Below are 22066 nucleotides of genomic sequence, written 5' to 3' on the forward strand. Positions count from 1 at the left end.
TAAATCGCTACTTATTTCAGTAATTATCTTATTACATGTGGTGCTTCATACAGACCAAGCTAAACATTTGTTTGCAGGAACCGTGCAAGTTAAAAATGAAATAACGGTTTAATTGTAAGAATAAAACACATGAAAAATAAAAACATAAAATAATACAAGAAATGCACCCCTCGCCTGTGTGCTTCAGTGTTGTGCCTTCTTATTGTTTCTGCGATTTGCTTGCATCGCTCTTCTTCTTCTTCTTCTTCTTCTTCTTCTTCCTGCCATTATGGTGGTTAGCACTTTACCAGAAACACACAACTGCAGGTCACTTTGCAGTCCTTTATGCCTGTTTAATAAAATTCAATGATCAATGAATACAATGATTTCAAAAATAAGATGTCATCTTTATACGCACATTGCTTTCAGAAGGTAAACTTAGGCGCCTTTTCAGTTATGGAGGAGTTTTTGTGATCCAGCAAAAGGCTAAATACAAAGAATAGTAAACTCTCTGCCAGTTGTTACACACACACACACACAACTTAGACGTGATTATGAGTTCTGAGCAGGTCCTTCAAGATCTTCTCAGTTGTCAGCAGGCATTTTTCCATCTTTATTGCCCTTGCATTCTACACTTGACACTCGGCAGATGTCGCTGCTGTTCTTCTTCTTCCTGCTATGGTGTTCTTCATCACATAATCGACTTCTGCAACTTCCTTCATGCTCAGCAGATGTAGCTGCTCTTCTTTTTTCATTTGACCATCTCTTTCCGCAGTAAAGGACATTTTGCTGAGGTTGCCACCATCTAAAATATTTTTTGAACTTCCAGAATGTATCAAGTTGTAAGCTTTAGATTGAAACCAAGGTCAAGATTTTAGCCCCATTAGTTTGCAAATAATTGTGTGATAGACAGATAGAGCTTAGCATTATATATATATATATATATATCTATACTAATAAAAGGCAAAGCCCTCACTCACTCACTCACTCACTGACTCACTTATCACTAATTCTCCAACTTCCCGTGTAGGTAGAAGGCTGAAATTTGGCAGGCTCATTCCTACAGCTTACTTGCAAAGGTTGAGCAGGTTTCATTTCGAAATTCTACGCGTAATGGTCATAACTGGAACATATTTTTCTACATATACTGTAATGGACGTTAGCTCAACGGCTGTGGGGGGCGGAGCTGCATGTGACATCATCAAACCTCACACATAATCACGTGAACTGACTGTGACTGCAGTACGTAGAAATGAAGGAGGAGCTCCAAAGAGCACTGAAGAAAAACGCCGAATACTTTATTCGCGAGATACAAGTTTAATGAGAAGACACGAGGTATAAACGAGACTTTGGATCACTTTGTAATGGAGTTAAAATTGCTGTAGCGAGAAACTTTTAAGTGCCGGGTCTTAGCTAACATTAAATAAAGCTGTGGACATCGCAACATCACACAATAGAGCAGCTCACGTGAATTGACTGAACGCAGTACGAGTGATCACTTCCATGCATCAAACCTGTTCAAAAAACGTATTACACAATTGACAAGGTAGGAAAAGAATATGCTCCGAGCTGAGCTCCACAGCTAATGCGGTCTTGTGGAAGCAACTTCGTCACGCTGCCACCAAATACTCACAGAAAAATCCACAAGTTAATACACACGCTGTCTCTAGAGTTTCTCCACACTCAATGTATTCCTCGCATCCCCGTTACACCCTCTGATCTCCCATTTCAATTCAGATGCCTCCAAACTCCAGTAAGGCTCTGCTGCGCGATGACAAGTAATAAGTCTCAGGGACAGACCCTACAAAAGGTTGCCATTGATTTGAGGCAAGATTGCTTTTCTCCTGGACAAAACTATACGTTGCATTCTCAACAGTAAGCTAGCACAGCTTCGTCATATTACAACCGGAGTGCTGAACTGACAACGTGGTATACAAAGAGATCCTTAACAGATAGTTATTGGTTTATTTTCCCTCAGTTAATAAAAATTTAAAAGCAGTTCTTCGTCGCTGCGATGCGTGAGGATTTTGCTATATACAGTATATATATATGTAGGTATGTATGTATGTATGTGTATATAAACTATATATATATATACAGTGGTGTGAAAAACTATTTGCCCTCTTCCTGATTTCTTATTCTTTTGCATGTTTGTCACACAAAATGTTTCTGATCATCAAACACATTTAACCATTAGTCAAATATAACACAAGTAAACACAAAATGCAGTTTTTAAATGATGGTTTTATTATTTAGGGAGAAAAAATCCAAACCTACATGGCCCTGTGTGAAAAAGTAATTGTCCCCTGAACCTAATTACCGGTTGGGCCACCCTTAGCAGCAATAACTGCAATCAAGCGTTTGCGATAACTTGCAATGAGTCTTTTACAGAGCTCTGGAGGAATTTTGGCCCACTCATCTTTGCAGAATTGTTGTAATTCAGCTTTATTTGAGGGTTTTCTAGCATGAACCGCCTTTTTAAGGTCATGCCATAGCATCTCAATTGGATTCAGGTCAGGACTTTGACTAGGCCACTCCAAAGTCTTCATTTTGTTTTTCTTCAGCCATTCAGAGGTGGATTTGCTGGTGCGTTTTGGGTCATTGTCCTGTTGCAGCACCCAAGATCGCTTCAGCTTGAGTTGACGAACAGATGGCCGGACATTCTCCTTCAGGATTTTTTGGTAGACAGTAGAATTCATGGTTCCATCTATCACAGCAAGCCTTCCAGGTCCTGAAACAGCAAAACAACCCCAGACCATCACACTACCACCGCCATATTTTACTGTTGGTATGATGTTCTTTTTCTGAAAGGCTGTGTTCCTTTTACGCCAGATGTAATGGGACATTTGCCTTCCAAAAAGTTCAACTTTTGTCTCATCAATCCACAAGGTATTTTCCCAAAAGTCTTGGCAATCATTGAGATGTTTCTTAGCAAAATTGAGACGAGCCCTAATGTTCTTTTGCTTAACAGTGGTTTGCGTCTTGGAAATCTGCCATGCAGGCCGTTTTTGCCCAGTCTCTTTCTTATGGTGGAGTCGTGAACACTGACCTTTAATTGAGGCAAGTGAGGCCTGCAGTTCTTTAGACGTTGTCCTGGTGTCTTTTGTGACGTCTCGGATGAGTCGTCTCTGCGCTCTTGGGGTAATTTTGGTCGGCCGGCCACTCCTGGGAAGGTTCACCACTGTTCCATGTTTTTGCCATTTGTGGATAATGGCTCTCACTGTGGTTCGCTGGAGTCCCAAAGCTTTAGAAATGGCTTTATAACCTATACCAGACTGATAGATCTCAATTACTTCTGTTCTCATTTGTTCCTGAATTTCTTTGGATCTTGGCATGATGTCTAGCTTTTGAGGTGCTTTTGGTCTACTTCTCTGTGTCAGGCAGCTCCTATTTAAGTGATTTCTTGATTGAAACAGGTGTGGCAGTAATCAGGCCTGGGGGGGGCGCTACGGAAATTGAACTCAGGTGTGATACACTACAGTTAGGTTATTTTTAACAAGGGGCAATTACTTTTCACACAGGGCCATGTAGGTTTGGATTTTTTCTCCTAAATAATAAAACCATCATTTAAAAACTGCATTTTGTGTTTACTTGTGTTATATTTGACTAATGGTTAAATGTGTTTGATGATCAGAAACATTTGTGTGACAAACATGCAAAAGAATAAGAAATCAGGAAGGGGGCAAATAGTTTTTCACACCACTGTATGTGTATATGTGTATGTGTATGTATATATGTAGATGTGTGTATATATATGTAGATGTGTATATGTATATATACTGTATATAGATATGTGTATATATATATATATATGTTTATATGTGTGTGTGTATATACATATATATATATACCTGTATATATATATATAGATATGACAGCGACACTCATAACAGTGACAAAACAATTACATTAACAATCATGTTACGTTATTTTCAAAATGTTTCCTTTTCTTAACTTCTTTAACACACTACTTCTCCGCTGCTAAGCGCGGGTATTTTAGCTAGTATATATATATATATATATATATATATATATATTGTGGCAGGCAGCCAGGGTCCATTCACAGCCGGGACGCCCCTGCACACTAAATTCAGGGGAGCAGCCCCAGACTGTGCAATACCTCCCCCTGGACGCTAGATGGGCGCCCCCCTGGGTTGGAGCGGTGCCTCGGTTTCCCGTAGGGCTCCATGGGAATTGGATTTGGGTGCAGCCCTGTTGGGTCCTGCAGGCACCGCCAGGGGGTGCTGTGTTTGGGACTCCTGAGCTCGTGTGGGCAGCGTATTCATCACACCCAGAAGTGCACCTGGAGTACGTCCGGGTGAACTGTAAAAGGAGCCAGTGGCCGGAGTCGGGTGGAGGAGAACAAGGTTGCCTGGTAGGAGTGGTAATGCCGAAAGGAGAAAGTGTTTGGGACTGTGTTGTGCCTGTGGGGTTCACGGGGAAGACGTGCCCCACAGGTAAAGAAAAAATAAATATTCTATTCTATTTTACACGTGCCTACGTGTCAATTTGTGTCAGGTCAGGTGCTATATAGCACCTTATTCACAAGATAGATATATATATATATAGTAAGGGACAGCCGGCAGCCCAACCCAGCTGCTTTAGTGTATTACCTCCCCCAAAATACTAGATGGCAGCCTCCTTGGTTTACAAGGGTGTCCTAGATTTCCACAGGGCATTATGGGACTTGGAGTTTGATATTTCAGCCCTGTTGGGTACCGTGGTTGCTGCCCGGGGAGGCTGTGGAAGAGACATATGATATGACGTTTTATCGCCTGACTCCGAAGTGCTAGCAGAACACGTTGGTTGGAGGAGCAAAAGAACTTCTGGGCTGGCAAATATAAAAGGACGGGATCGGCCTCACAAAACCAGCCAGAGTCGGTAGGTGAAGGACAAAGCTTGTGAGGAGGAGTAGAGGCAAAGAAGAGGAAGAAAAGGACTGTGTGTTATATTAGTTGGTGCTTTTGTACTGTGGGGAGCAAAAGAAAAACGCTTGCCACCTGAATAAAACATGTGCTATATTTATATATATATATATACAGTACTAGCAAAATACCCGCATTTCGCAGCGGAGAAGTGTGTTAAAGAAGTAATGAAAAAGAAAAGGAAACATTTTAATAATAACGTAACATTTGCTTTCTATTCGTTTGCATAAGCACAGCGCCAGCGTGTCTATGATACTTAATTTAAGCTTAAGGTTTCCACCGTGTGCTTTGTTTCCGCAGTAGCTGCACTTATGAATATGCTTGTATGCGTCACTCGCTTCATATTCTTTTGCTGCCTTCTCAATTGTGTAATGCATTTTGTGTTCAGCGCTCTTTGGAGCTCTTGCTTTTTGTCTGCGTACCGCGTTCACAGTCAGTTCACATGAGCCGCTAGTCCTTTACCCGCGAATATTTACCTTATATGGGCAGGCACTCAATTATGTGGGAGGCGTAACGATGAGGGACGCAACTCTGCCTCACATGGCAACCGAGCTGCCGGGTATGGCCGTATATATATGGTCGAAAGTAGGTTCCAGTTATGACCGCTACGTGTAGAATTTCGAAAAGAAACCTGCCTAACTTTTGTAAGTAAGCTGTAAGGAATGAGCCTGCCAAATTTCAGCCTTCTACCTACACGGGAAGTTGGAGAATTAGTGATGAGTCAGTGAGTGAGTCAGTGAGTCAGTGAGTGAGTTATTAGTATAGATATATATATATTTTTTTTGTCTCAGCCTGTCTGTGTTGGGGTTTAGGGGAGCAGTACGCCGCCTTATGGTCCACTATATATATATATATATATATATATATATATATATATATATGTATAGCTTGATTATAAAAAAACAATCTTGTAAGGAGACGAGACACAATTTTCCCAGAGAGAAACTTTCACGTCCGGCTTTGTGCCAAAAGATTTAACTATGCCTGGGGCCAGAAATAAAAGATAAAGAGTAGATGACAAAGTAGAACATCGTAACGAATTCACAAACTTTGGAGCGGCAGACATGCAGAGCAGGTTAGAGATAATGAAAGTACTCAAATTCAAAAGTCTCAAAAAAATGATAGTAAAGATCGCATTAGCACAAACAAATGAAAATTATTACTCGGTGAAATAACGGAACAGCGAAAAGAGATCAAATATATTGTTTGGATTTAAACTTTAAGTCGGAGACACGCACATCGTCTAATTCGTGTTGCCATCAGGGAAACGCAGTGTTTCTTCCCAATGAAGAGGCATATCTGCTAAAATTAAAAGATCTGTTGTTTGGTGAAAGTGAAATCCACATACGCGAGTGAGCAGCAGAGACACAAAGTGGCTGACGCACAGCGCAGGCCGGTTGGGGGTCGGCAAGCAAAGTGAGCAGGGGGCAGAGCCGCTAGTTTTCTATATTGTTCAAGTGTGTGCCAAAATGTTAGTGAAGTGGGGAGCTCCAATAATCAAGAAGATGAAATTTAAAATGGCACACTCCAGAAATCACACACCAGTCCTGCAAGAAGCCAATGCAGATGGTGGAAGTAGCTGACGTAAGGCAGGAATCACGCGTACACGAGACACCAGTCCATCTCAGAGCATGGAGTGAAGAGGAAAAGCCACCGCGCTACGCCAAGTCACTGACACTATCAACAACATCCCACCTTGAGACAAGGAAACTATTGGACAAGGAAGGATATATTTAAATTGCTTTTAAATGCCTCATTTACTCATATAAACAATTCAAATTAAAAGCAAATCAAATTTTATTTGTCAATACAATTATATACACAGTGCAGATTGTATTGAAGCACTTACAGAAGCTGAAGAAAAATCTAAATATTATTAAAAGAAAAAAACGAAAAACAAAACCAAGTTCTATCAGAAAGTGCGATTGTCTCACAGTATCTCAGGGGGTCGTTTTCAGCGAAGCTGCCGGCACATAACAGGCCACGTCTTCCATCTGCCCGTAGAAAAGGCTTCAATGAGCGGCTGAGCTACAGTCCGTGCTGTTTTACGCCCTTCCACCTGCAGGCAAACACTTGGGGGTTGGTGGCAGAATTGGCGCTCCAGTCACCATAGTAAACCTCCCACTGTGCCACTCCACCTGAACCCGTGTGGTGCTGAGGTGTCGCCTGTCGCATGGCCGCACTAATCTGGGATCCTGAGTTGGTCTGGCGTGTGGTGGGGGTGGCAATGCGCTGGATCAGCGTGTCCCCCTAACCCCTCCATTAGAACGCTGCCTCTTAGCTCTTATTAACTATTAACAGACCACTTTTGCTGATCGATTAGTACATTACTATTAGATTTTTCCATTACGTATATTGATTATTCGCTTAATTTATTAACTATTTACAGAAAATGCAGCCATTAGTTCTCTTTGTTTTGATTCAGGATTTTCCATTAAGCCCAGTTAACATTTAGGCATCATTTTGTGTGGACCGCCTGCCTTTTAAGCTTCCATTTACAAGGGTCGTTCTAGTCTACAACTTACTGCTGCCTATGGCCTCATTATGTATTAAAAAAAAAAAAATCAGGCATATAGTATAGTTAAAATGACGCTTTGATTGTCAGTTGTTTTACATCTCTGACCACACTTGGTATTTTGTATATTTTCTACGTCACACCCATTTCCAACTCCGTGAAGTGAGCTGTTACTACAAATGTAGGGTGTTGTGATTCTCGCAGGCGTGTCGACCACGTCAGCTGCTGTCCTCTCTTAGGACTCTGATTCTCACTTCGTCGATTAGTCAGATTTGGTGTCTGCTTTACCAAGAACCAATGTGGCTGGTTGGCGATGTGACCAGGTCAGTGCCACCCTGCCAGGTCAGTGCCACCCTGGGGCCTGCAGCAGAATCATTTTCTTGGAAACCCCCTCTCACCCCCCAAACTCCACAACCTGCCCCTCCCTGAGTCCATTATATTAGTTTTTCATATAAATGCTTTAATGTGAACAATTAATACAAATAATAGTTATTAATTATATTATATAATCATACACACTATAATAATAATACATAAAAATTATTACAATAATAATAAAATAATAAATAGTAAATAAAGAAGCACTCATCACAAACTTAACTATAACTTTTGTCAAAAATGTCAAATACATTTTTTTAATAATTAAAACTTGAAAGTGAATGTTTGGGGTTTCTTCAGTCTCTTTGTTACTTGATGTAGCCAATCGTATCATTTGTGACGGGTGCCACAACAACAAAAACAACAATTTTAATACCACTGCTGCTACTAATATGACTAATAACTAAAATACTACCAATAATAAGAAATAATAATCCACTATAAAATAAAACACCGTGTGTCCAGTCCCTCTGATTGGTCAATATGGCTTTGGTGATGTGACGACAGAGTAAGCGCAGATGGGAGACACACAAGGAGAAGACACTGCATGGAAGGCAAGAAAATAATGAGAGGGTCTGAGACGCGGGCTTTACAGCGACGAGCTCGAGGAAGGGACCACTGGTGAAGAACGAGTTCACATACACGTAAAAAGAGGACAGCAGCACACAGTGAACGTCAGGGCAAGAGATGGCAGATATTTTTAAAGGATTCGATTACCTGATTACACCATCTACTGTATATAAAATGCTACTACTACTAATAATATGACAATGAGTGCTAGTATTTAGTAGTAGTAGTAGTAATAGCATTTTATATATTAACCCAAGAGTTCCCAAACTTTTTTCGGCTGCAGACTCCCTTTACCAAAAACTTTTAAAACCATCGACCCCCTAGTCATTTACTTTACTTACTCAAATTAGTAAATTTGTACAGTACTCGATATTAAATATTTCACTAGATATCAAGCTTTTCACTTGTAATTAATGACTGAAAAAGATAAAAGGACTATGGAATATGACATTATCTTGTGCAACGTTTATTATCGAAACCTGCACTAACAAAAATTAAAGCAAAAAATTACGAGCAGAGTTTTTTACCATTTTTGACATTTATGAAGTAAATATGTAAATTCAAAATAAGTACAAATAGTCCAAGCTGTACTGTCTGCATTTCTTTTTTGGTTCAGTCATATTATTATTTGAAGACATAAAAACTTTTATTAACAAACAATTTGTGATAAAAAAAAAAACAATAAAGTACTATGTACTTACTTGAAACAGAAGATTTTTGTTCAAACTCGAATAAAAAAACCGTGTCCTCTGATTTTCTTTTTCGTAGTACTGCTCCTCAATTAATAATTATATTCAAAGTTCAAATCACAAAGAAGTACGTGTCACATCAAACGAACCAATTTATAGTGTTTTATGAAAACATGACCGTACAAGACTGATAGATTCTGCTAATATCGAATCTCCGTCGTCTCGTCCCACCGCGAGTATTGCGGACGTACAGCGGTTTTTCATGTCCGCACTTGCTTTGATGTTCGATAAGACAAAGCACAGACATGTTTGTGCTACGTGTATTTTCGTGCATTCTTACGTGTGACTCTTTTAATGACACATTTCACCTTTTCGTTCACAAGTTTGGTATGTAATGTGTTTTTACCATGAAAGTGTTTTTTGAACTATTTTACTTCTTAATTAGGTACCTATTGGAATCAGATATTTTGAAGTAACAAACAAATAGCAGTAGTAAGGGGGTCTATTTTTGCTGTTGTCAACCCCCAAATTTTTTTATTGAAACTATCGACCCCTAGAAAGTTCAAATCGACCCCAGGGGGTCCTGTATTAACCAGTTAACGTGCAGTGAATACACCTGCCTTATCGTTTTCATCCTCTTTCCCTGTAAGTTTACCATTCGTTTGCTCAGACGTTAATGCGCTTGCTGCGTTCTGAGTAGCTCTTCTTTTCTTCCCTTTCCACCCGCTTCTTCTCTTCTTCCGTCGGCATCTTTTCGCGTTAAAACCGATTAAGTCAGTATTTGTGTTGCAATTACTTAGTACGTTTTTCTTTCATTTTTCACTTATGCTGGCACTTAAGTCTTCAATCTGCCTGAAGAATGATTTAAGATATGAAGAGGTAGGGAAAGTGATGGCGAAGGTGGTAGGGATGAGAACGGCGCCCTTAGACATGCGCCACACGGCTGCCCTGCCGAGAGTTGATTCTACAATAAAATAAAATAAAAATCAAAAGAGTCATAAAAATCATCACCCCGAAAGCGGACAGTAGAGGTCACGTAGTATACGTGTAGCAAATGTCAGGTCAATAGTTCAAACGGTTTGTGAGCTGCAGGTGATTTAAAATCCTGGACAGACAAACAGACAGCCACGGTGGCGTATTATATATAAAGATATTATATGAATTACTACTGCTAATAATTATAATAAATAAAAACTACTAACACTACTACTGAACATTCCTGAGAATTTAAGTTAATGCAGTGTATACAAGGTCAAAATAAATGTAAATATGAACATGTGAATATATCATCATCATGACAGCAGAGAGCAATAAAGCATTAAATAAATCAGTAATGTTAGCTACCAATAAAACGAAGCAGCAATTGAAGTTATTTTGAATTATTCGCTGTCTTTGTTTTTACGTCATTGTTGCCTGCACACGCCTTTCCACAATTCAGCCAATAACTCAGCGGTAAGCAGAGAGCCTGTGTGTGCGTTTTGGTGAAATTTACAAATCTGTCCCCAACGCCACACCACACGGCACTTCATATGTCGACTAACATCAACGAGGTCTCGACGTCTATTTGGTGTTAAAAAATAATCCACAACCATGTTTCAGCTGTGTACTGTAACATTAGACAAAATCTGTTAACCACTCGATATCAAAACTAATAATAATCAACACACGATGAAATTGCTTCTCCACTGTTACTCATGTAAACCGCTAGCTTTAGTGTCGTGGTGACTGAAGTAACATTAGCTAGCCTGATGGAAGTCAGACGCGTTTGGATTTCTAAACGCACTCGCAGCTGCAGCAGGAGCTTCTCCTTCCTGCTTTTGTGTTTTTCTTTTCTGCGTTCCTGACTGCTGTTGACTTGAAGTCATCGCTCTACTGCTTAATGGGATGTGATGACAACAAGTGACGCCATTAGATGGGCTCCTCCAATCACAGGCCCCATGCACAGTACGTCACGTCAGGTTAGGAAAAGGGAGGCTTATAGGGGTGGGGGTTGATTTGTTTTTGATCCTATTTTTGTAAAAATTCATTTATTTGTATGAAATGTTGTGTGAAATTTAATAAAATCAATAAAATCAAAAAAAAAAAAGGAAAGGGAGGGGGCGGCATGGTGGCGCAGCGGGTAGCGCTGCTGCCTTGCAGTTAGGAGACCCAGGTTCACGTCCCAGGTCCTCCCTGCGTGGAGTTTGCATGTTCTCCCCGTGTCTGCGTGGGTTTCCTCCTACAGTCCAAAGACATGCAGGTTAGGTGGATTGGCGATCCTAAATTGTCCTTAGTGTGTGCCCTGCGGTGGGCTGGCACCCTGCCCGGAGTTTGTTCCTGCCTTGCACCCTGTGTTGGCTGCAGCAGACCCCTGTGTTAGGATATATCGGGATGGAAAGGGAGGCTCATGTGTATTTTAATATCTGCATAACGTAATTGAATCATTAGAGACATTTCATTTGGGACCTGATATATGGGACCGTATCAGGAAATGTGGACCGTGTGATCGCCCTACACAAACAGTGAAAAGGAAACAGATAGTGTTACGTAAGAAAATTATGTTACAAAAGGTGAAACTAAGCACTCTTTGCTACAAGCAAAAATGAATGTTTAGGAAAAATGCAACCATTATTCAAAACCCAAAATCTTATCTAATTATAAAAATACTTTCTTTGTGTCATCTTCCTACTTGCCAGGGGGGTTATGTCCTCTCTCCTGTCCCACCCCCAGATGACCTTCTGTTCAAGTCTGACAAATTCATTCTGTCTCTTTCAGATTTTTCACATATTTCTCCTGACTGCAAGATAAATTGGGTCAATAGAGAATTTTTTCTTTTAACGTTGCTACCAAAAAGCACGTCTAAACAATTATCTTCACTTGGGGGCAAAACTGAAGGTGGTGAGGACCCTGTCCTCCCTCGCTGCTTTAGTAATATGGAGAATGACTTCTGTTAACGTTTACATTATTTAAGAAGGTGTCGATACCCGCAAGACTTTCCATTTCTTGATGCGCATTTACACTCAGAGCTGCAGCCCAGTGTTAGATTGAATAAATCCTGCAATGTTTTTCTGATGTGAGGACCGAGATATCACGAGTATTTATGACAACCAGGCGGCATTTTGAATAAAAAGAATACATTTGAAAATTGCAGACAACTTTCTTAATGCTCCCATAGTTTAAAATCGCATAATGTTTTAAGGTAACATAAAAAAACAGTTATGCAAATAAATAATAGATTAAAATAAGACTGTGTATTCATATAATAACATCCATCCATTTTCTAACCCGCTGAATCCGAACACAGGGTCACGGGGGTCTGCCGGAGCCAATCCCAGCCAACACAGGGCACAAGGCAGGAACCAATCCTGGGCAGGGTGCCAACCCACCGCAGGGCACACACAAACACACCCACACACCAAGCACACACTAGGGCCAATTTAGAATCGCCAATCCACCTAACCTGCATGTCTTTGGATTGTGGGAGGAAACCCACGCAGACACGGGAGAACATGCAAACTCCACGCAGGGAGGACCCGGGAAGCGAACCCGGGTCTCCTAACTGCAAGGCAGCAGCGCTACCACTGCACCACCGTGCCGCCCTCATATAATAACAATGTTGACAAAAAAAAGAAACATTAAAAAAGGGATTTTATGAGCATCAGTAAATCCATTCATTTTGAGCGGAGGCTCCCTTCAATAAAGATCATGAAGGAGCTGCATGAGGCGTAAGGCAGGAATGAAATGTGGACAAGACGCCTGGTCAGCACCGGGCACACACACACTCATTCACATTTGGCTGACTTTTGAGATGCCAGATAAATTCGTACGTATGTATGTTTTTAGAATCAGGAGTAAACAAACAAACTAGGAGAAAGGCCTCACATTTGTGTCTGCCCCGGCCGTGCCTCTGGATGTCTGAAGCGGCAGTGCCAACCACTAACCAACACAGCTTCAGTTTTAAATATAATTCTCAGAATTCACCAAACATCCCTGATAGCTCCTGTTCATGCTGAGGTGTGTTACTACAAGACCTTCATTACCGATATCCTCAGTCCTACCATCACACGTGCAAACGTGATATTTGTTGATGTAGTGCGGCATGGCAGCTTTTCAAGTCACATACCCCCCCTTTCTGCCTGTGCAGGATCAAGTTCCTCGATAATGAGACCATTCTGCACTCGATCTCCCCACAGAGCTCCAACAGGTGTTGCATGATGGCGTCCCCCAGCACCACACAGAATTCAGCCAGGTAGCTTCTCAATGCCTGGCTCGTAATTCAAGTCAAGCCAAGTTTATTGTCATGTTTACAGAGTAGAATGAAATTCTTCCCTTCAGGTCTCCTCAGAACAGTTGTCAAAAATACAGTACTAAATAAATAAATCAAATTAAAGAGGTATGGATCTGGTAGTGGAGTACGGCTTATCTAACATAAAGGAAGCTTCCAAGGCCGACACACCGACCATTGGGGTCAGCGGTGGAAGTGACAACTCGTAGGAAGCCATCAGCTGTGTCTGCCATGGTGGTGTTTGGGGAGTGCAGTCTCTAGTCGTCTTGGATCACTTTCGTTACCTCCTTTTCCCCCAGCCTGGTATTACTAATTTTATTCCGTGTCTAGAATGGAACTGGGCGTCCACTTCTCATTATTCTAAAAGTGCTCCTCTTCACAATGGAAGACATGGATTCCTGCTTTAGGGGTCACACCTGCCACTCACGTCTTACAGTTTAAGAAAGCGTGGATTCCTTATTTTACTCGTCACTCCTTTTTTTCATCTTGTACCGTTTCATTTACCGTTTACATATATTTTTTGATATCCTTTGTTAATACCAGACGGGAAACTGTCTTTCTGCATGGCCGTTAGTGGACAGGGCATAGAGTCAGCACCCCGGAGCAGTTTTTAATTTTGCTTAAGGGCCCAGAGGAGTAGGATCCTTTTTGGCCATAACAGGATTTGAACCATTAACCTTTCAGATATCCTTGGCCATTTTATCTGTAGATTTGCCGAATCACTGAGACAGCACTTATGTTTGGGGTTTCTTCATTGGTGCCACCATTTTGTGTCTTGTGGCACAGACTACAGGATTGTAGAATGTCATTTAAGGTGTTAATTTGGTTATACTTAAGAGAGTACTGTGTTTGTATTACAGTTATGTAATTACTTCTTTTTCTGTCTTTAATATTGATACTACCATTCATAATGTATACCTGTTCATGCACAAGTCCAGAAATGTAACTGACTTGCCTCCCATCCACAGTTGGTTCCTGCCTTATTCCCATTGTTGCTAGGATTGTCTCCAACTCTCCTGCAAAACTGAATTAGACAGACAGCTTCAGAAAACAAAATGGAGTGGAGGAACATCATACATAGAAAGATTTGCATAGTTCTGTATAATTTTCAACATAAAATGTGTGTAGTTTTGCATAATTTTCAACATAATCAAATTTTACAACAACAAGACAGACATACATAGGGTGGTCCAGATCTAACTATGGAATTTTCATTACGTTATAACTTATTAAGTTTATTACATAGAAAAATAACCCGGAAAATCCCGGACCATCGAGAAGCGTGCAAACCGACGACATGAAGAATCATCTTCGCGCCGAACTGGAATCGTCCCCACATAAATCAAAGTCATCCAGCCGATCTGGATCTGCATTATTGGATCTGGACCAGCCTGTATGTTCAAAATGCATCTTTAATTTGTCATTGCTTACCCAATTATTACACTGAATAAAGTTCTGAGTACCCCAGGCAGCGAAACATTACCTACCAGTACTACAACTTTAACACAAATATAAAGCACAGTCACAAGAGAATGCTGAACCTGAGAACAAAGACAGAAAGATCAGCTAAACTCAAAAGGATTAACTGTAATGACAAGCCGGCAAACAAGGGATTCCCCCGGGCCCAGAAATGGGAATCACTTTTGTGTACACACCGAAGAGTGACGAGGCTACTCTTGGCCACGCCTCCTGCGCGGTGGGGCGATCACGTGGCCCACGGGGGTGGGCGTGCCGAATGAAGAAAGGAAGCCCCGCTAGTAGTGTGTCAGGGACTGACAGGGAAAGCGGAGCGCGAGGAGAGAGTGGGTGAGTCAAGTGTATTTAAAGATGCACGATCCAATTTCGCGTTATGTCGCAGATCCGGGGGGCCCACCTCGTAGCACGGTGCCGTCTCTTTCTTGTGGCGTGTTGTCCAGGCGAAGCTTCACTTTTGTTGAATAAAGTTGGGCATGAGCTTTCTTTGAAATCTGAGGGAGTTTGCAACGAGCTATTTGTGGTTTAAGTACAGCATTGTTATCGGACGGAAGCAGGAGACAAATTTGGAGAAAGTGGTCCACGTTAGACAAGCACTGCTCTGACATCGCGTTGCGTAAGCATCTAATAATACGAGCGGAACCCATGTGCTTTGTTGAAACAGACGAGCAAAGGAGGGCGTGAAGAAGTAGTCCCTTTCTCTCTTAAGTGAAAAGGAGGTGAGTGTTAATGGCTATGTCAGATATATTATTATTTTCGTATCTCTTCTCGCGTTGTTTTTTTCTGGAGTGTCACTCATTGCAACGTTGGAGGCTGCAACGGAGCCGTATACGTTTGTCTTTTTTGAGGGTAAACCGGTGTTCCTCTTTGACACGCCTTTCTCACTCCCTTGTTAACGTTACAAATAATGAACAGCTGTGTCATTGCACTGGGGAAAAGAAAGATGACAACCAGCTCCTTGTAAATCACTCTGCTTTATCGGTCTGGATGTGGTTAAGCCGCCCCGCTCCGTACGTGTGATCGTGGCGTTTCCGTGCGGTTCGGTCTCCTAAAGCACGCGTGCGCACTGCAGCTGAATTCCACCTGAGCTGTCACCGGTTTCCAGCTGCTAGACTGCTGTCCAGCCGGAGCCGCCCAGAACGGGAACGCCCCGAGTGCTTGCTGCGCACCTGCCATTTGTTTTCGGCGATTTGACTTTGACGTTTCAAGAGGAGGGCTGAGGTAAGACTCGCGCTGTGATTCGGGGGACCGAAGCTTCTGCAGGCGTTTCCGGCGTGATCATTTAATCACGAAAAGAGGCGTGGCTTTGTGGAAATCCTCAAAGTTTTATATGAACGGGTGTGGGAGTATGTTCTGTTATTTTTTTTTGTTCGTTTGTAGGTAGAAAACGAACAGCATCGACAAAAAAATTGCATCATTCTGGCTTTATCGTCCTGTACAAAGTTAAAAAAATACCCCGAAAAGCTTAGAGTCGTTATGCAAATATTTCGGTTTTGTCTGAAAATGGGCGTTTGCGGTGAAAATAGGATGGAAATATATGCTAATAGCCTTTTTTTTTGCTTCCATTAAAAAAGTTGGCATACGACTTACCCTCCCCAAAAACAGCACAGCTGAGCAGTTGTCTTTTCTTCTTGGTAAGAATTTACAACGCACGTTTGGCCACTGAGGCGCGTGGAGGTGGAGGCAGTTTGTCCGCTCCCATTCTCCGTGGTGCCTTTGCTCTTCACGCCAAGCTCTTTTCACTCAGGAGTAGATAGATGGAACCTTATTTTTGCTTTTTACAGAAGCTCCAGAAATGAATAAACATTCTGCTGGGTCAAACAACAAATACTTCGGAACCACTGAAAACAAAGTAGACCTGAGACTTGGCAGCTACAGTCGTGGTGAGGCATTATGAAGCTGTATTGCCTTTGTCTTAAAGGAACCCCAATTGTGTTTGTTGGCATGATGCATGTGCAGCTTGGTTCATAATGACCATCAGTTTTGTTTCCATTTGCTCTTCTGCCACGATCTCCAGGGTGATGAGACAGACTCCCATAACTGAGCAAGCCTTTTAATTAGCTTGTTGATTTGGTGGGTCACACATTAAGGTGATGTTACTGTCCCAGCAGCCTACAGTGTAAAATATCACACTGGCCATCACAGAACTGTAGAATATGTAAAGGATACCAGTACCTACATTAAAGGATCACAATCTCCATTCAGTGTACTGTAGGCTTTGAACTTCAAACCTAGAGACTGTCGGTTCAAATACTGACATTATGTGACCATAAGCAAGGCACTGCATCTGCCAGTGCTTTTTGATTTAATCTGCTTTGTTAATCCCTGAGGGGTAGTTGTCTTTTTGCAATGATTGGGGGGGTTTGTGTCAGAGAACATGGTCAGCCATTGTACAAATGCTCTTGGAGCGATTTTTCAGATTCAGTAGTATCCCTTTTGGTAATAATGGGATTTGAACCAGCAGCCTTCCAGGTACCGGTGCAGATCCTTAGCCACAGAGCCACAATTTCACCCTAACTGGCAAAATCAACAGAATTGTAACCAATTGTATCACAAATGTTGTAAATTATGTTGGATAAATGTATTAACCAAATTTGTAAAAAACTAAATAAATAAGCCTGCTCTGCCCTTTCTTGTACTGTAATATACCTCCTCTTTATTATGAGACCAGTCCATGCTGTCATTGGTGTGGATTTGTGAAATTCCCCTTGGGATTAATAAAGTATCTATCTATCTATCTATCTATCTATCTATCTATCTATCTATCTATCTATCTATCATATAGTGCCTTCTATCTATCTATCTATCTATCTATCTATCTATCTATACTCCTGTAGCAATGCGCCACCTCAACTTTAACATCCACTCCATGAACTGTGACCAGGCATAGAAGCTCTTCAGTACAGCTAAAGTCAATAGCCAGTTCCTTGGTTTTGCTGATGTTAAGTTGCACACAGTTAGTTATTTCTGTTCCAAGAAACATAGTTTCCAATACTTTTTCTCATCACCCTTATTAATACACCCCATAAGTATAAAATCACCTGAGATTCTCTGCAAGTGCCATGACCTGGTGTTATATTTATAATCCGAGGGTGTACAGGGTGAAGTGGAAAAGGGACAGCACTGTTCCTGCCCGTGCACCAAGGTTGGTCATGTCCACATCAGAGACACAGTCGTTGAGCCTCCCAGACTGCCGTCCTCTGCCAGACAGGTAGTCCTTTCACCAGGATAGCACAGGCTCATCTCTGAGCTTACTCCTTAACAGGGAGTTCACAACGGTGTTGAAAGCATGAAAGATTCACTGACTCGGCTTATGGGAATGCCAGGCGTCTCTGCTTGTGTGAGATATAATAACACACATATGTTGATGATGAAAACAACAGCGTTTTCTGAAAGGAGTAATTTCTTTTTATAGTGTGGGCTCTTTCACCGCGGTTTTCAGTTTGTTTTGGCCCACTGACCAGCAATATAGTTGGTGGAGTAGGGAATTACTACTTGGCAAGTTCACGGAGGTTTGTGAGGTGCACTTTCACCCAACAAGATCCTGGTGACAACACCTGATCAGGTGACTTTTGAAAAGGCACTGTTATCCTCTTCTCTGTCTCCCTGTTATTTGCACCCTTTCATGTCTCTGAACGCCTGTCTTGCTGCTCCATTCATTGTTAATATAAGGCATTGTATGATCCTCTACCCCTAACGTCTCAGTGGTTGGACTGGGTAGACTTTTATCTCGGAGAGCATTTATTTATGGTAGGAAAGTACAAAACATATAAGGCACTGTTACAAGAAAGTAACCCAAGACTCCACAAATGACAATTTATAATTCAGTTCAGTGACTGAAGTCTGCATTAAATTTTACTGCTAATATTAACAATGGCTGTTAAGATGGTTTATATCCGTAATATTCTGGTTGCCAAACCAATATATATATATATATATATATATAAAAAAGGTAACAGCAGATTTAATAACTTAGAAAAAATTGCCACTGTGGTTTTCTCCATTTTAAAACAATTGAGTTTCCCCAGGAAATATTCGAACTGTGTCTACTCCTTGCAGATTTTTGCTGTGTTAAGATCAAACTTTAGCCTATTATCAATGATTATCTCACTCTCTAGGCATTTGTATTACTCCACCATGTTCACGGTCTCCCCTTTAATTAATGTTGAGACCGTGGAAAGCAGGGAGTACCGAAAATCTGCAAGCATATCCTGTGTCTTAGAGATATTTAGCTATAAAAACCCACCATTGAACAAACTCCTCAACAGCATGTCTCATTTGTCTCGGGATCTCGCGTTATCCTCTCCTCTTTGCTGAGATGCCATTTTCATACTTCCAATCACCAACTTTCTCAGTTTTACTTTTGTTTATGGGTTATCTCTTACTGCCCACATAATGTCTCGGGGACAATCCTGTGCATGTATTGTCTTTGTCCTCAAGGGGTGTGCAGTATTGGCAAAATATCTCTCTGTTTTCTGGAAGTTTGACAATAATGATATTTTGCTTCCTTTTAAAACATGTTTGTCAAAGTCTTATTGATCTAGCTTGGTCTTGTTAATAGGATATTAATTGTGGATGGCTTACTAATGATATTTATGGACAGAACAGTTAAAGAAAACATGTCTTATTTATTTAGTTAAAACTGAAGTAAAATAATACAAAAACATTACAGTAACCAGTCCCAGTATCCGTGAGATCAAACAGTGCAAGTACGAGTAAAACATTTCAAAGTGGCGTACAGGATTTACGCAAAATGCCAATGAAACTATTCTAAACAGACACTTACCCATAATGTGAACAAGATATGAATCCAAAGGGAATAAAATAGTAATCATAACAGTCTGGATAAACATAAACTGCTCTGCTATAAGGTGAATTGTGCAGCATACAAGCAAGAACAGAAATCTAACATACTGTACTATAGTGTAAAAGTACAAAGTTCTGTCAAATACTGCGCAAGAAAACAAAACTATTGTATTTGTAAACGAGTTCTGTCATATATTACACAAAGATATAAAAAACCCAAACCTGTACAATTTTTAAACAACTTACCTACTTCAAGTTCTGTCTAATATTACACAAAGACATCAGAAAAAATTAGAACAATTTAAAAATGCTATTAAGGAAACTTCAAGTTGTGTGACAGTAACACCAGTCTGTCCGCAGCATCAGGCCTCAGAGCAGCACAGGTACATTTTACAACATGTCCTCCGCTTCTCAAAGCCCTCTCAGAAGCGCTGCTTGAGGGTGGGATGCACTGGTATTTTTTTGCAAGTTCCCCCAATTTGGGGCAATGTGCTGCTTGTGCTTTCCACCCCTTAAGTGGATTGACATCACTGGCCACCTCCGGTATCATCAAGTAGCTCTTGATCTCTTTTTCAGTGGCAGTATGCAGAGACTCGCCTTCTCAGAATTCCTGTGTATTTTTATTATTATTATTATTTTTAATAGCTGCCAAAATACTTTTTTTTTTTTTTACCTTTTTCAACCAAGCGTAGTCCTTTCAGATGTATAGAAAGGTTGGGATTTATGGTCAGGCAAAGCATCTCTGTTCCGCTTCATTATCGGTTTAACATTGTTATTATAAATGAGTTTGGGATCTGTGTGAGTGTTTTAAATAATGAAAGAAAAAAAATGCATTGGATTCGAGGCCCTTCAACTAAGGCGGCCTACAAAATAAAATGTGCCCGATATACTTCTTGTGGGAATAAAAATAATATGTTTTTTGCGTAATTCGTTCCAACAGTTTTTATTTCTTTGCCCGACACCTACGGGGCTCTGTAATCGTTGACCGTGCCTGCCTATGCACTTGTTTTGCACACTCGCAGCAGTCTGTCCTGTTAGGTTACACAAGACAGTGAATGCGTGGACATTCAGGTTGTTTTTGATTGTTTTTTGCAAAGTGGATGCCATACTTTATTTTCAGCTCGCACATCGTTAAAGCAACCATTAAGATATTTTCGTGGACGATACATCTTGCACACTCCCTCTCTCTTCAGTTTCATCAGTTTTTATCTCCACCTGCATTTCATATTCTTATAGTACATATAAAAAGTACTCACCCCCTTGGAAGTGTTCACATTTTATTGTTCTACAGTACAATATTGATATAAAAGTGGATTTAGTTTTGGTTTTTTGTCATTGATCAGCAGGAAAAGACACATTGATGTCAAAGTGAAAAATGATCTCTACAACGGATTGCAAATATAATACAACACAAAATAAAGTAATTGACTAAGTGTTTCCCCAGTCAGTATTTAGTAGATGCACCTTTACGAGCTGCCAGCCTTGAGTCTGTGTGCACAGATCTCTTATCAGTTTTGCACATCTGGACAGTGTGATGTTTCTTCATTCTTCTTAGAAGAACTTTTCAGCCTCTGTCAGGTTGCATGGAGGTTGTGAATTCGTAGCCTTTTGTCAAGTCCAGTTACAAATTCTCCATTGGACTGAAATCTCGACTCTGGCTCGGCCACTCCAATATTGTTACTTTTAATCATTCCTGTGTATGTTTGGCTTAATGATTGGCATCATTGTCTTGTTGCAAATAAATGATCTCCCAAGCTTGGGTGTCTTGCAGACTACATCTGGTTTTCTTCCAGAATTTTTCCATATTTTGATGCATTCGTGTTAACCTTAGAAACAATCCAGGACCTGCTGGAACAGTTGAAACTGGTAAAGCACCTGGGATGCAGTTTCCTGCACAGTCTCTCCAGTCTTAGCCCCTGCAAGTTGCAACTCATTCAGAGTTCTCATAGGTGTTTTGGTGACCTCTTCACTCGTCGTCGTCTTCTTCTTGTATGATCAGTCAGTATTTGTGGACAGCCTATTCAAGGAATATTTAACCGCTCTGCCATACTCTTTCCATTTCTTAATGGCTGATTCAACTGGACTCCAAGAGATATTTAGTGTCTTGGGTATTTTCTTGTATCCATTCCCTGACTTGTCCTGTTCAATGACCTTTTCGAGGAGTTATTTGGCATATTTCATTATTTTTATTGTGTATGTTAGCCAATCATACTGATTCACCCACAAGTTGGACCTTCCAGATAAGGTGTATTTATACTACAGGCAATTGAATCCCTTTGACTACAGACAGCTGAACTCCACCGAACTGATTATGTGCCTTCTAAAACCAGTTGGCTATAGCAGGGATAATTTACTGTAAGTGTGTCCTGTTAAAGGGGGTGAATACGCGTATGATCAGCCATTTTGTGTTTTATATTTGTAACTAATCCAAACCATTTTACAGGATTTGTTTTCACTTTGACTTTTT

General features: G+C 40.9%; 1 protein-coding gene across 1 annotated transcript in view; it reads left to right on the top strand.

Annotated features, from left to right (window-relative positions):
- Nucleotides 1-15197: 15197 nt before the first annotated feature.
- The window catches only part of mapre2 (microtubule-associated protein, RP/EB family, member 2), a 128354-nt gene continuing 121485 nt past the window's right edge, over nucleotides 15198-22066 (top strand). Inside the window, exon 1 of the mRNA XM_039754490.1 lies at nucleotides 15198-15512. The gene's annotated coding sequence lies outside the window, so the exon portion shown is untranslated. The remainder of the gene's footprint in view (nucleotides 15513-22066) is intronic.

The sequence above is a fragment of the Polypterus senegalus genome, chromosome 5, assembly GCF_016835505.1.
Source record: "Polypterus senegalus isolate Bchr_013 chromosome 5, ASM1683550v1, whole genome shotgun sequence".
NCBI classification, from domain to species: Eukaryota; Metazoa; Chordata; class Cladistia; order Polypteriformes; family Polypteridae; genus Polypterus; species Polypterus senegalus.